The sequence below is a fragment of the Anabrus simplex genome, chromosome 4 (genome assembly GCF_040414725.1).
Source record: "Anabrus simplex isolate iqAnaSimp1 chromosome 4, ASM4041472v1, whole genome shotgun sequence".
In the NCBI taxonomy this organism is placed as follows: Eukaryota; Metazoa; Arthropoda; class Insecta; order Orthoptera; family Tettigoniidae; genus Anabrus; species Anabrus simplex.
Window position 1 is genome coordinate 411,839,765 of NC_090268.1, and position 12,255 is coordinate 411,852,019.

Consider the following 12,255-nt stretch of genomic DNA (forward strand, 5'->3'; position numbering starts at 1 on the left):
CTTTTGAATGCTGAAGAACCTGCGCAGCGCCTCCCAGTTAGAGAACCAGCTAACCCGGAGACCAAAGACATCCCTCCTCCCACCTATGAAGAAGTAAGAGAGACCATTCAACTTCTCAAGAACAACAAAGCTCCTGGAGAAGACGGAATAGTGGCAGAAATGTTGAAACAAGCTGGTGAGCAAACATTCAGGCACATACACAAAGTAATCCTGGACATATGGGCTAAGGAAAGGCTCCCAGATGATTGGACATCAGCTGTTATCCATCCAATCCACAAGAAGGGAAGCAAAACACATCCCAGCAACTATAGAGGAATATCACTCCTTTCAGTATCGTATAGTCTTTTCCAAGATTCTGGAACAGCACATAACAAGACAACTGGATAAAGAATTAGGAGAATATCAAGCAGGGTTCAGAACTGCAAAGTCTTGTGCTGGACAGATACAAAATCTGAAGACCATCCTTCAATATAGCAAGAAAAGATGCCGACAGTGGGTAGCTATCTTTGTCGACTTCCAGAAGGCATACGACTCCGTGGATAGGATCACACTCTTCAACACCTTAAGAGAACTGGGACTAAACGAAAAAATTAATAGGTTGGTGCAAGCCACCCTGCACAACACCACTTCCAAAGTTAAGTTTAGAGGTCAATTATCAGAGAGCTTCACAATCAAAACAGGGGTGAGGCAAGGAGATGGTATCTCATGCATATTATTTAACTGTGTCCTGGAAAAGATCATAAGAGAATGGACCAGGTCATTACCTGAGAACACCGGATTAAGAATGGGGTTTAAATCAGACAACCTGAGGATTCCATGCCTGGCCTTTGCTGATGACCTTACTTTATTAGCAAATGACATGCATGAGGCCACTATGCAGCTTCAAACACTGCACTCTATTGCAGCTAAAGCGGGCCTCATGATCAACATTGGAAAGACCGCGTTTATGACCAACATCAAAGATGCCCCTACAACAATGGGAGTCAGTGATACAAAACACATCAAGAGAGCTAAAAATGTGAAGTACCTCGGAGAGTGGGTATCGGAGGACCTAAGTGAAACGATGGCTCTTGAACAAAGGAGAATCAAATTAGACAAGGCCTACCATGCCTGCAGAAAACTGTATGCCTCAAAGCATTTATCAAAGAATGTAAAACTGAGACACTATAATGCAGTAGTCAGACCATCAGTCCTCTATGCAGTAGAATGCCTATCCCTAACTTAAAAAAAACCCACTGAGAGCCCTGGAAGTGCAAGAACGGAAATTCCTGAGAAGAATAATAGGGCCAAGGATCCTACCATATGGAAGGCGATGGTACAAACCCAACAATGAGCTCTACCAGCATCAAGAAAACCTCATAGATGCCATCAGGAGAAAACGTCTAACTTTCTATGGACACCTATACAGAATGGATCGTAATAGATTATCCCATAAGATCTTCAAGGTTGCTAACAAAGGCAAAGCTACTGGATTCCCCTGGACCAAACAAGTGGACAAAGATCTTGCAGAGCTTAATATTAATCAAGCCGCCATTACTGACAGAAATGCATACCGTTTAATGGTCAAAACTAAACCTTTCCTAACATCCCTTACATCAGCTAGCCACAAAGGAGCCGGGATTTGGTCAGAGGAGCTCAGGAAAGAATTCAGCGAGAAAATGAAGGAATACTGGGCCAACAGGAAGGCTCAAGAGGCCACTAAGAACACAATCCAGTATGCTAAAAGGGGCAGACGAAGACAAAAACACAGCTAGAACACAAGCACCGTGGTCCACAGATGACCTAAACGCAAAGAAAAAAAATACAATTTACATGTGCATTGCGTAATTGTTCTTCTGTGCATTTATAATATCTTCTAGAGAATTTATTTCCGTAAGTACAGTATATTATATTCCATGAACTTCTACTTTTGAGCTTCTTAGTTAGGTCCATAATTGAAGCGTGGTTCTGTTTTGAAAACTGTTAGATTAAGTACCTACCATGCAATGCTATATTAGGCCTATTCCTAATATGAGTTAGAAAATGGCGGCTTTAAGAGCGAAACTGCTGACTTGGCAACAATGCGAGACCAGAATACCGTCAGCTGGTGCACAAAGCCTCTCGCTTCGCCTCTAGATGGAAATTAAATATTTAATATGGAATGCAAGTCCGGGAGAGTGATTTCATCCCTTCGGTATTGAACACCGGGGTCATGCGGAATGGAGGACTGATTTGCTGCCAACAATTTCGCAGTAACTCGCACAGGAACGAACACAGAATTGCTCTTTCTCTTTTTCCATTAAGACTTTGCAGATTTTAAGGAAGCCTTAGATCTGTAGGATCACGACATTATTAGTGTTGTAAATATCTGGCTTGACTATCAGTAAAATGATATCCCTTTTCGAACTGCTCCACACGATCTTGCCCCCTTTTGCCGCATCAAGCCGAACTGCAATGAAAAAAATGAAATGGCGTATGGCTTTTAGTGCCGGGAGTGTCCGAGGACATGTTCGGCTCGCCAGATGCAGGTCTTTTGATTTGACACCCGTAGGTGACCTGCGCGTCGTGATGAGGATGAAATGATGATGAAGACGACACAGACACCCAGCCCCCGTGCCTGCAAAATTAACCAATTAAGGTTAAAATTCCCGACCCTGCCGGGAATCGAACCCGGGACCCCTGTGACCATAGGCCAGCACGCTAACCATTTAGCCATGGAGCCAGACACTGCAATGATTGGAGGAGTATCGTAGAGTGTGTTCCTGCTAAAACAAATATTTTTTTGAGCTGGGTGTCTATCTGAAATTAGAACCATGAGTTTCCCGACGCCATTGTAACCATGGCAACCATTGTTCGTCTAAGTATAATGGAGTCAGTAGCGTCATCTTCTCACTGTGCTGTTTTTTTTCTGTAACTAAGTGCTTGAGAAAACCTCATATCAAGTTAACCTCGTTCTGCTCCTCAGTCCGTAATTATAATCCTTGACCTGGCCGGAAAACGAACCCAGAGCTTTCGAATAGGAGGCAGGCTTACCACAGGACTGGTTATTAATAATAATAATAATAATAATCATAATAATAATAATAATAATGTTATTCGCTTTAACACCCACTAACTATTTTTGCGGTCTTCGGAGAGGCCGAAGAGCCGGAATGTAGTCCCGCAGGAGTTCTTTTACGAGCCAGTTAATCTACCGACACGAGACTGACGTATTTGTGTACTTAAAAATGCCATCGGACTGAGCCAGGATCGAACCTGCCAAGTTAAAGTCAGAAGGCCAACCGTCTGAGCCACTCAGCCCGGCATAACAGTAGGCGAGATAGGATGGCCGCAGTATTTCGCAGAACTCACATGTACAAGAAAAGATCTGATTCAGTGCAAGCTTACAACGCGGTGATTAAACCCGAATGTCTCTATGAAAGTGAATGCCTCCGAGTTACTGGAAAGGCTGGTCTGAGGGAAGGTGAGAAGTTTCAAAGGAAGATCCTTCGAAAAATAAAGGGCTCAAAGGTCGATACTGGACAATACAGGTTGCGAGGAGGAGAGGAATTATATCAGAAATCCGAACGACTGATGGAATCCATTAAGACGGGACGACTCAATTTCTATGTCCACCTATTTAGAATGGATGACAAGAGGTTGACTAAGAAAATGTTGACCAAACCCGATAGTTGACCTAAAGGATCTAAAAAATTTGGACTAAATCGTGAAGACGCTGTTAACAGAACGAAGCACCGACACCAGGGCTTTTGTGACGAAATGAAATGAAATGGCGTATGGCTTTTAGTGTCGGGATATGTCCGAGGACTTCAAGTTGCTAGGTGTAGGTCTTTTGATTTGACTCCCGTAGGCGACCTGCGCGTCGTGATGAGGATGAAATGAAGATGGAGACGACACATACACCCAGTCCCCGTGCCAGGGGAATTACCCAATTACGGTTAAAAATCCCGACCCTGCCGGGAGTCGAACCCGGGGCCCCTGTGACCGAAGGCCGGCACGCTAACCATTTAGCCATGGAGCCGGACAGTGTACTGGTGAGCATATTGGAGCGAACACTTAGCAGTTGACCGAGTGAGTGGCTACGCGGTTTGCGTCACTCAGCTGTGAGCTTGCATTCCAGAGATAATGGGTTCGAACCCCAATTTCGGCAGCCCTGAAGATGGTTTCCGTGGTGTCCCATTTTCACACCCAGAAAATGCCGCGGGTGATATGTTCCTACTCCTATCCCATCGTCGCCATAAGACCAATATGAAGCAAATTGAAAATTAAACGATCTTAGCGGTTCGACGAGGATGCTGGAATTCGGTGCGTGCCTTGGTCTCCTGTTTAGTGTTTTATTCGAGTAAGCTCCATGGCTGGTAAATGTAGCACATTCTGAAGATATTCCATTTTCCTGAGAAATAATTTCCTGATTTTGAAAGTAATCACACCCATAAACCTCCAACGCACATGTCTCCAATACTGCCTTCAGGAGGGCACCTATGGTCCTCGTTGATGTAAATGACTACATCTGTGAAATTTTCTTCATGATATCCAAGCTGATGATTTTTAAATACACAAACCAGTATATATGATTAAGGTAATTGTGATTTAGTGTGTGCTTGCTGTCATGGCTTACATTACCTTTGATATTTTATACTGACACAGTTCATTGATATTAATTTAATATACGAGTATGTTAATCATTCCAGAGTGATAGAGTGATGAATACTACTATTTCTTTCATTTAGGTCGACTGTCGAATACGTCAGCTGCTTCCGGGCTTTATTTCAAGTCCACTAGTTCATCATTCTTTCATTCTGCGTTCTCCTCCCCTGTTCCATCCATGGTGTTTGAGTCCGCGATCTAACCTGTAGGCACCCCTATTGGTGAATTCCATTATTTGTATTCCTACTTCTAGGTCTTATTGACGTGAAAAATCGATTCGAAGCTTACAATGTAACGTTAAAAATAATTGTAGCTCAACAGTATTGAGTAAATGGTAATGGTTTAGAGAAGAAGGATGAATTCACACGGAGCTGACGTCGTCATAAGGTGGCTGCCCATGTAAGGTATATCAGTTTACAGTGAAAGTCAGTTAACGTGCGGTGTATCTTGGCGTGCAGATACAGTCAGTGAGCTGTCACTTTATTTCGTTTTGACACGATCTCTCAGAAAACTCCAAAAATCGAAAACATATTGAAGATTTTGTAAACTAAGATTTATGAATTTTAGCGTGGTTTACAAATATATGACTAACAAAGGGGTAAAGGCCTATAAAAATATAATATACGGGAACGAGGCGGTACACACGACTGAATAAAGATCGAGAGAGTTGGCCGTGCGGTAATGGTCGCATAGCTGTGAGTTTGCTTTCTGGAGATAGTGGGTTCGAATCTCAAAGTCGACAGCCGTGAAGATAGTTTTCCGTAGTTTCCCATATTCAAACCAGGAAAACGTAGTGGCTATTCCTTACTTAAAGTCATGGCCGTTACTTCCCCGATCATAGCCATTTCCCATCATAGCGTCGCTGAAATCTTTCGACATGTTGATGCAACGTTTAACCACTATCAAAATAAACAAGTACTGTCCTATGCAGGACAGTGCAGTGACAGTCTCCTAGAGGAAAGATATGCCTCAACGTCTATAACTAACCGCGTTGGCGTTTATGTAAAAGCATATAAGTTCCTAGAAGGAGACTATAAATCAATTTCATCGACTGTAATTGTTAAAAACATTGAATATATTAGGGCCTTTCTATCGTGAAATTACCAGCATTTGGCCCCAAGCTGGCTGTTGGGGGGAGAATCAAATAAAACCAAACATGCCTCTCTAGAACGAATGAAACAGATATAAAAGCGTCGCAGGCATGTGTCTGCTGTATGCAAACTGATAACTGGAAAACGACGGGTCCGCTGCAAATATCGTACTTCATGTGGAACAAGTTAAGTAAAACCAATAGAAATTGACGGAGTAGGTGTGCAAGACGTAAATGTGTGTGATCGAACTCGGGCACTGCGTAATATGGGCCTCTGCATTACGCACCCGAAGTATGAATTGATTCGGCAAAATGCATCAAGACATTTAGAAAATATTTTCTGTGGTAATGAATTTGGACACGATAGTGATGCTTGTGAGAATCTTTATATTAAAAAGCCAATCATTTAAATGAATACAAAAACACTGACGCTCTTGAGGTCTTTTCAATCGTGAAATTACCAGGATTTCATACCAGCGTAGAACTGGGCTCATCAGTTGGGAAGCCACTACACCCTAGGACGCTGGCGGATAGCGCGCGGTTGACCTACTACTACTAAATGTTTCCTTTCCTCTCTTGAAGGGGCAGGCGGGCCTCCTAGACGGTGTCGCTGTTCCTCTAGCTAGGGGATCTGTATTTGAGAAGGAGGTGTGCGTTGAAGGTGAGAGGGTTTGCGACTGTGGCCTATACTAAGAACTGTCCCGGAATTCACCTTAATGCAGAAGAATGGAATGCCACGAAAAAGCATTCCCATTACAGTCATGATAGTAACCAGCCGCACCCACCTCTCCCGAATACAGAGGCGGAGAGCCACGGTAGAGCCGTGGCCACTTGCAGGCCGAAGCCTACTTTGCAACCGCCGACGTTGAAATATCTATCCATCTATCTATCTACCTATCTATCTACCTATCTATCTATCTATCTATCTATCTATCTATCTATCTATCTATGTTTTCATTACTACTCCCTGAAGGGGAGGGCCGGGCCACCTAGAGGATAACGCCCTCTCTCTGGCCAGGTTGAGGTATCATTGTAAGCCTTCTATGTAGGACAATGCAGTGACGGTCTCTTTGGGGAGGTATCTGCCTCCACTTCCGTAAATACCTGCGTTGGCTTTTATATAAAAACATACATGTTCCCAGAAGGAGACCAAAAATCTATGTCATCGACTGCAATTCTTGAAATCATTGAATCTCTTAGGCCTTTTCGATCGTGAAATTACTAGCATTTCACCCAAACGTGGCTGTGTAGGTGATTTTTCAAAATTTCATCTGGCTATTCCTTATCCCTCCCTGATTAGTGTTAATAGGGAATGGTTGTCCATTTATAATTCCTCTTAAAACAATTATAACCACCACCATCCGACCCGAAATGAAATGATCAACCAGATTGTGTACTAAAATACGTAATGACTTGTGATAGTTAAGATGGACTAAACACTGATTGATTTAAAATCATCAACTTTTTCAGGAGAACGATCTTTAGGAACTACAGTGAAACCTCGGAATGCGAGTAACTTCGTCTACGAGTGCTTTGCAAGACGAGCAAACATTTTAATTTTTTTAACTTGATAAGCGGGTGAGGTTCCGCAATACGAGCGTCACGTGTGTCTACGTTTTCTCCTCCCCTGTGCCTTTGTTGAATGGATGAACGTGGTCTTTGGTCCTGTAGTGAAGAAATACCTTTCAGAAAATAATCTACTGCTCAGTCTTGCTGGTTATGGATAATGCTCTTGCTCATCCTTGAGGCCCTGAGGCCTTGAAGACGTCTTACTGGAGGAATTAAAGTTTGTTAAAGTGAAGTTGCTTCCTCCCAACACTACTCCATTCTTCCAGCCTATGGATCAGCAAGTTATTTCGAACTTCAAGAAGCTATACACCAAAGCACTATTTCAGCGATGTTTCGAAGTGACCGAAAAACAAACCTTACCCTCCGAGAGTTTGGGAGAAATTATTTCCTCATCGTGAACTGCCTGAAGATCATCGATAAAGCCTGGGATGGAGTCACCAAGAGAACTCGCACTTCCGCTTGGGGAAAGCTGTGGCCTGAGTGTGTTCTTGGACGTGACTTTGAGGGGATTGTTGGTGACAATGAGCCGCCGATTGTCGATGAAATTGTGTCCTTATGGAAGACTATGGGGCTGGAGGTGAATGACGTGGACATTCAAGAGCTGGTGGAAGAACATAGCCAGGAACTGACCACCAACGAACTGATGGACGTGCATCGCAAACAACAGGAGGAGATTATGGAGATCTCGTTAGGGGAAGAGGAGGAGGAAAAGTCAATGGAATCTCTGACTTCAACTGACATTCGGGAGAAGTGCAACATGTGGGAAACGGTGCAAAATTTTGTAGAAAATTACCACCCGAATAAGGCTGTAGTAGTGCGAGCGAGGAATCAGTTCAGTGACAATGCAATGCCACATTTTCGTGAAATCCTCAAAAAGAGGCAAAAGCAACAGTCATAGGACAATTTCCTCGTTAAAGTTGCACGAAAAGAAAACAATTTCAGTGAACCAACAGACAGCAGTGATTCCGTTAGTGAAATTCTCATGTCATCGCTCGTCTCCCTCACACCAACAATGATTCTCTTGTAAGTAAAAGTGAACTTTAATTTATTTTACGTTATATTTTGTTTTAGAAATGGTATGCGAATACATATTTTTGTGTTGTGGACGAATCATCCGCATTTCAATTGTTTTTTATGGGAAATCTTGCTTTGATATACGAGCGCTTTGGATTACAAGCATGTTGCCGGAACGGATTATGCTCGCAATCCAAGGTTCCACTGTAGTTGCATATTGGCCATTTTCCAGACAGCTGGAAAGGCCCTTGACAGTAAGTAGAAATTATACAGGTGAGTAGATAAATTCAAGGGGTTCCAGGAAAAATAAAATGAAAAATCCAAGAACATGTGGTGAGAGGAGAGGAACAGGAACTACAGAGAAATGATGAAGTTCTGGCAGAAGAAGAAAGGACTAACCAGCAAGTCAATAGTTAACCGTTGTCAAAAGTAGAACAAAATTGAAGAATGAAGAAAACAGGTATGAAAGTTGTGAACTTTTCTTAGCAATACCTTAGGGATTTTATAGTTCTCCATAATGCAGACGGAGTTGATCTCATACTGAACATGGAATGCATGTGTTCAACCTTGGCATCTGATATCGTTAGTTTGGTCTTATTTCACAAGAAGTGTGATAAGTGTTAAAATATTCAGGGTTTTGATACGTCTTTCCTTTGTCGTATCCAGTATAGAGTTTAATTTTTAACCCCGACGTTATCCACGGGTTTGGGGGATATCTGGCTGTAATTACGTTTAATCAATGCTGCATGCTTATCAAACAACTCAGAAAATGTTAATTTCGTGACTTTATCATCGATATTATACGGAGAGAATACTTCATACCAGGGAGTTGCAATAGAGTTTTTATGAAATGCTTCAGAATTAAAATTACAAAAATCTCTTAGTGCAAACCATTTCCCTTCATGTTTGCGTGTTGATATCCAGAAGATGACACGTCGTGTCCAAGAATTCTACTCACTGAGATCTGTCCTGCTTTCAGGAGGGTGTCATTACGAATGTTTTAAGATTTATTATATTATGTGATGTATAAATAATCAAACTGTATTCTTTTCATATTGCATGAATCAATTGCGTCATCAGTGAACGCAGTACAACTTCTTTGTAATAAAAAACATAATTATGCATCGGCTCTACAAATGAATCCATGAAACGAATTTTGAGTGGATGGTAGATGCATGTAAGAATAGTTTACTCACGGCTAATTCAAGTTAAAGAAAAATAAACTCTGGTTTCCGACAGTATTTGGCAGGGAAGTCGTGAACTATCTTACGGTGTAGATATACGTTCGGTCATTTCGGTATTTGAGTTGGTTATTTGGACCCAAAATTGTGTTTGTTAAGCGTTTGAGATTCTTTTACTTCAATTCAGATAAATATATATGAGTGCGTATATCTGTTCATCTAACTATCTATTTGTTATTTTGGCAAGGGTGAATAGATTATACAAATTACATATTTCTTCGTTCTTCAGTTACCTTTAGATGGCAAAAAATTAGGGTGAAGTCCTTTTGTTGGTCTAGGGGGAAAATAGACGAAGATCAGAATATTCTGTAAATTTGTTAATGTTGGTACCATATATGAGGACAAAACGGACCTATACAAAAGGAAACGACAAACAAAACTTGAATGTCCATAGGACCCGAAAACTATGTTGTATGGTTTTGAGATGCACCATTTCCTGGATCGCTATAATCCCACGCTCCACCAAGTAATTTCATTCACCCGTTAAGCGTGGCGCGTTCAGGAGTGGATGGGAATCGTTTCACTTAGGTTTCTGTGTCTGTTCGACCTTCTAAATTGGTCGCAAGTCCTAACTCGTTTACTAACTCAGTTTACTTCATCACGTGTTGGATCTGTTTCGCCGTTCTTTACTTTCACTCAAAGCTGTTTGTCTTGTTCTAGCTGCGAAGAAATATATAACATACCCTCTGCCCGTCTGATTTTATAGCGATATTGAGAAAAAGAGAAACAGCTAAAATTGCCACCAGGTATAGATTTCTATATTCACTTTACCACTAAAATACAACGTATCCCTCATAACTAAGATTATATTTTATATTATACTTTTTTTACATTTTAAAGAAAAGTACGAGTGGACTTCAAGAATTATTACGGCAGCAAAGTAACTTCTATTGAATGCTGAACTACACTACAAAATGACGCTGCTTTTCAAGATAGTCACAAAGTATCTGTAAACAACGGTCTGAACGTTCTACCAATCGTTCACTTCCTTGACGAAGGAAATCCGCTCCTAAGTCGCAGAGCCATTCGAGAACTGTGAACTTCCTCATCGTTTGAACCATATAAGGAAAGATCTTCATTGGAGTAATCACATAAATGGGATTGTAAATAAAGGGTACAGATCTCTGCACATGGTTATGAGGGTGTTTAGGGGTTGTAGTAAGGATGTAATGGAGAGGGCATATAAGTCTCTGGTAAGACCCCAACTAGAGTATGGTTCCAGTGTATGGGACCCTCACCAGGATTACCTGATTCAAGAACTGGAAAAAATCCAAAGAAAAGCAGCTCGATTTGTTCTGGGCGATTTCAGACAAAAGAGTAGCGTTACAAAAATGTTGCAATGTTTGGGTTGGGAAGAATTGAGAGAAAGAAGAAGAGCTGCTCGACTAAGTGGTATGTTCCGAGCTGTCAGCGGAGAGATGGCGTGGAATGACATTAGTAGACGAATAAGTTTGAATGGCGTTTATAAAAGTAGGAAAGATCACAATATGAAGATAAAGTTGGAATTCAAGAGGACAAACTGGGGCAAATATTCATTTATAGGAAGGGGAGTTAGGGATTGGAATAACTTACCAAGAGAGATGTTCAATAAATTTCCAATTTCTTTGAAATCATTTAGGAAAAGGCTAGGAAAACAACAAATAGGGAATCTGCCACCTGGGCGACTGCCCTAAATGCAGATCAGTATTGATTGATTGATTGATTGATTGATTGATTGATTGGTTGATTGATTGATTGATTGATTGATTGATTGATTGATTGATTGATTGATTGATTGATTGATTGATTGATTGATTGATTGATTGATTGATTGATTGATTGATTGATTGATCTTTCCCCCAGATATACTTTCAGTCTGCCGATGATGCAAGATCAAGACTGTATGGCGGATGTTTCCATATATACCTTCGAAAACGTTGAAGCAAATCCTGTGTTTTGCGCGGCAGGTGAGGTGTTGTGTAGTCACAAGGAGAAAATGTTTTTTTTTCAACACTTGTTCTGCAAGGAGTCTGCTTAATTTTCCACACCTCTTACTCTTTATGGCGTTGCGCAGTGACGTCAATGTTGCACAGTAAGTATCGGCATTAAGTGGTGTGACTTATGCCATAATCTCTGTGTACACAACTCCTTCACAATAAAAGAAACCGGTGGCCATGACCTTCCCTGTCAAAGACGCAACTTTACCTTTGTTCCGCGCAGGCCAGGAGGTGTGTCTCTATTCCATAGATGCTCTCTTTGTTTGAAGTGTTACATGGTGCACTCATGTCTCATCGCCCGTAATGATGCGGCTTAGGAAATCACTGCCTTCCAGGGAGTCCAGAGACGCCATTAAGCGTGCGTATTTGTCTGAGGTGTCAATGATTGCGGAACACAGCATGAGCACACATTTTGATACTACATACGATCTCCGACGTTGGAATGATCACTTCTTATAGTGATGCACATGTGATGAACAATGTCCACGATAGTTAATCTGAATTGTTGCGAATCGTCGCTTGATTGCGTGATCGATTTTACGGCGTTCCTTCCGGATCAGTGTCACTTATGTCCGTGCGGCCTTGGTCAAATTGTTGGCACCATTTCACCCTGGCTGGACGCAACATTGCACTTGATCCATATACCGCCAGAATTTCACGGTGAATCTCTGTGCAAAAAAAAAAAAATCGCACTATCCCACGCACTTTAACTTTGGGGCAAATTTCTAGTTGACGCTCC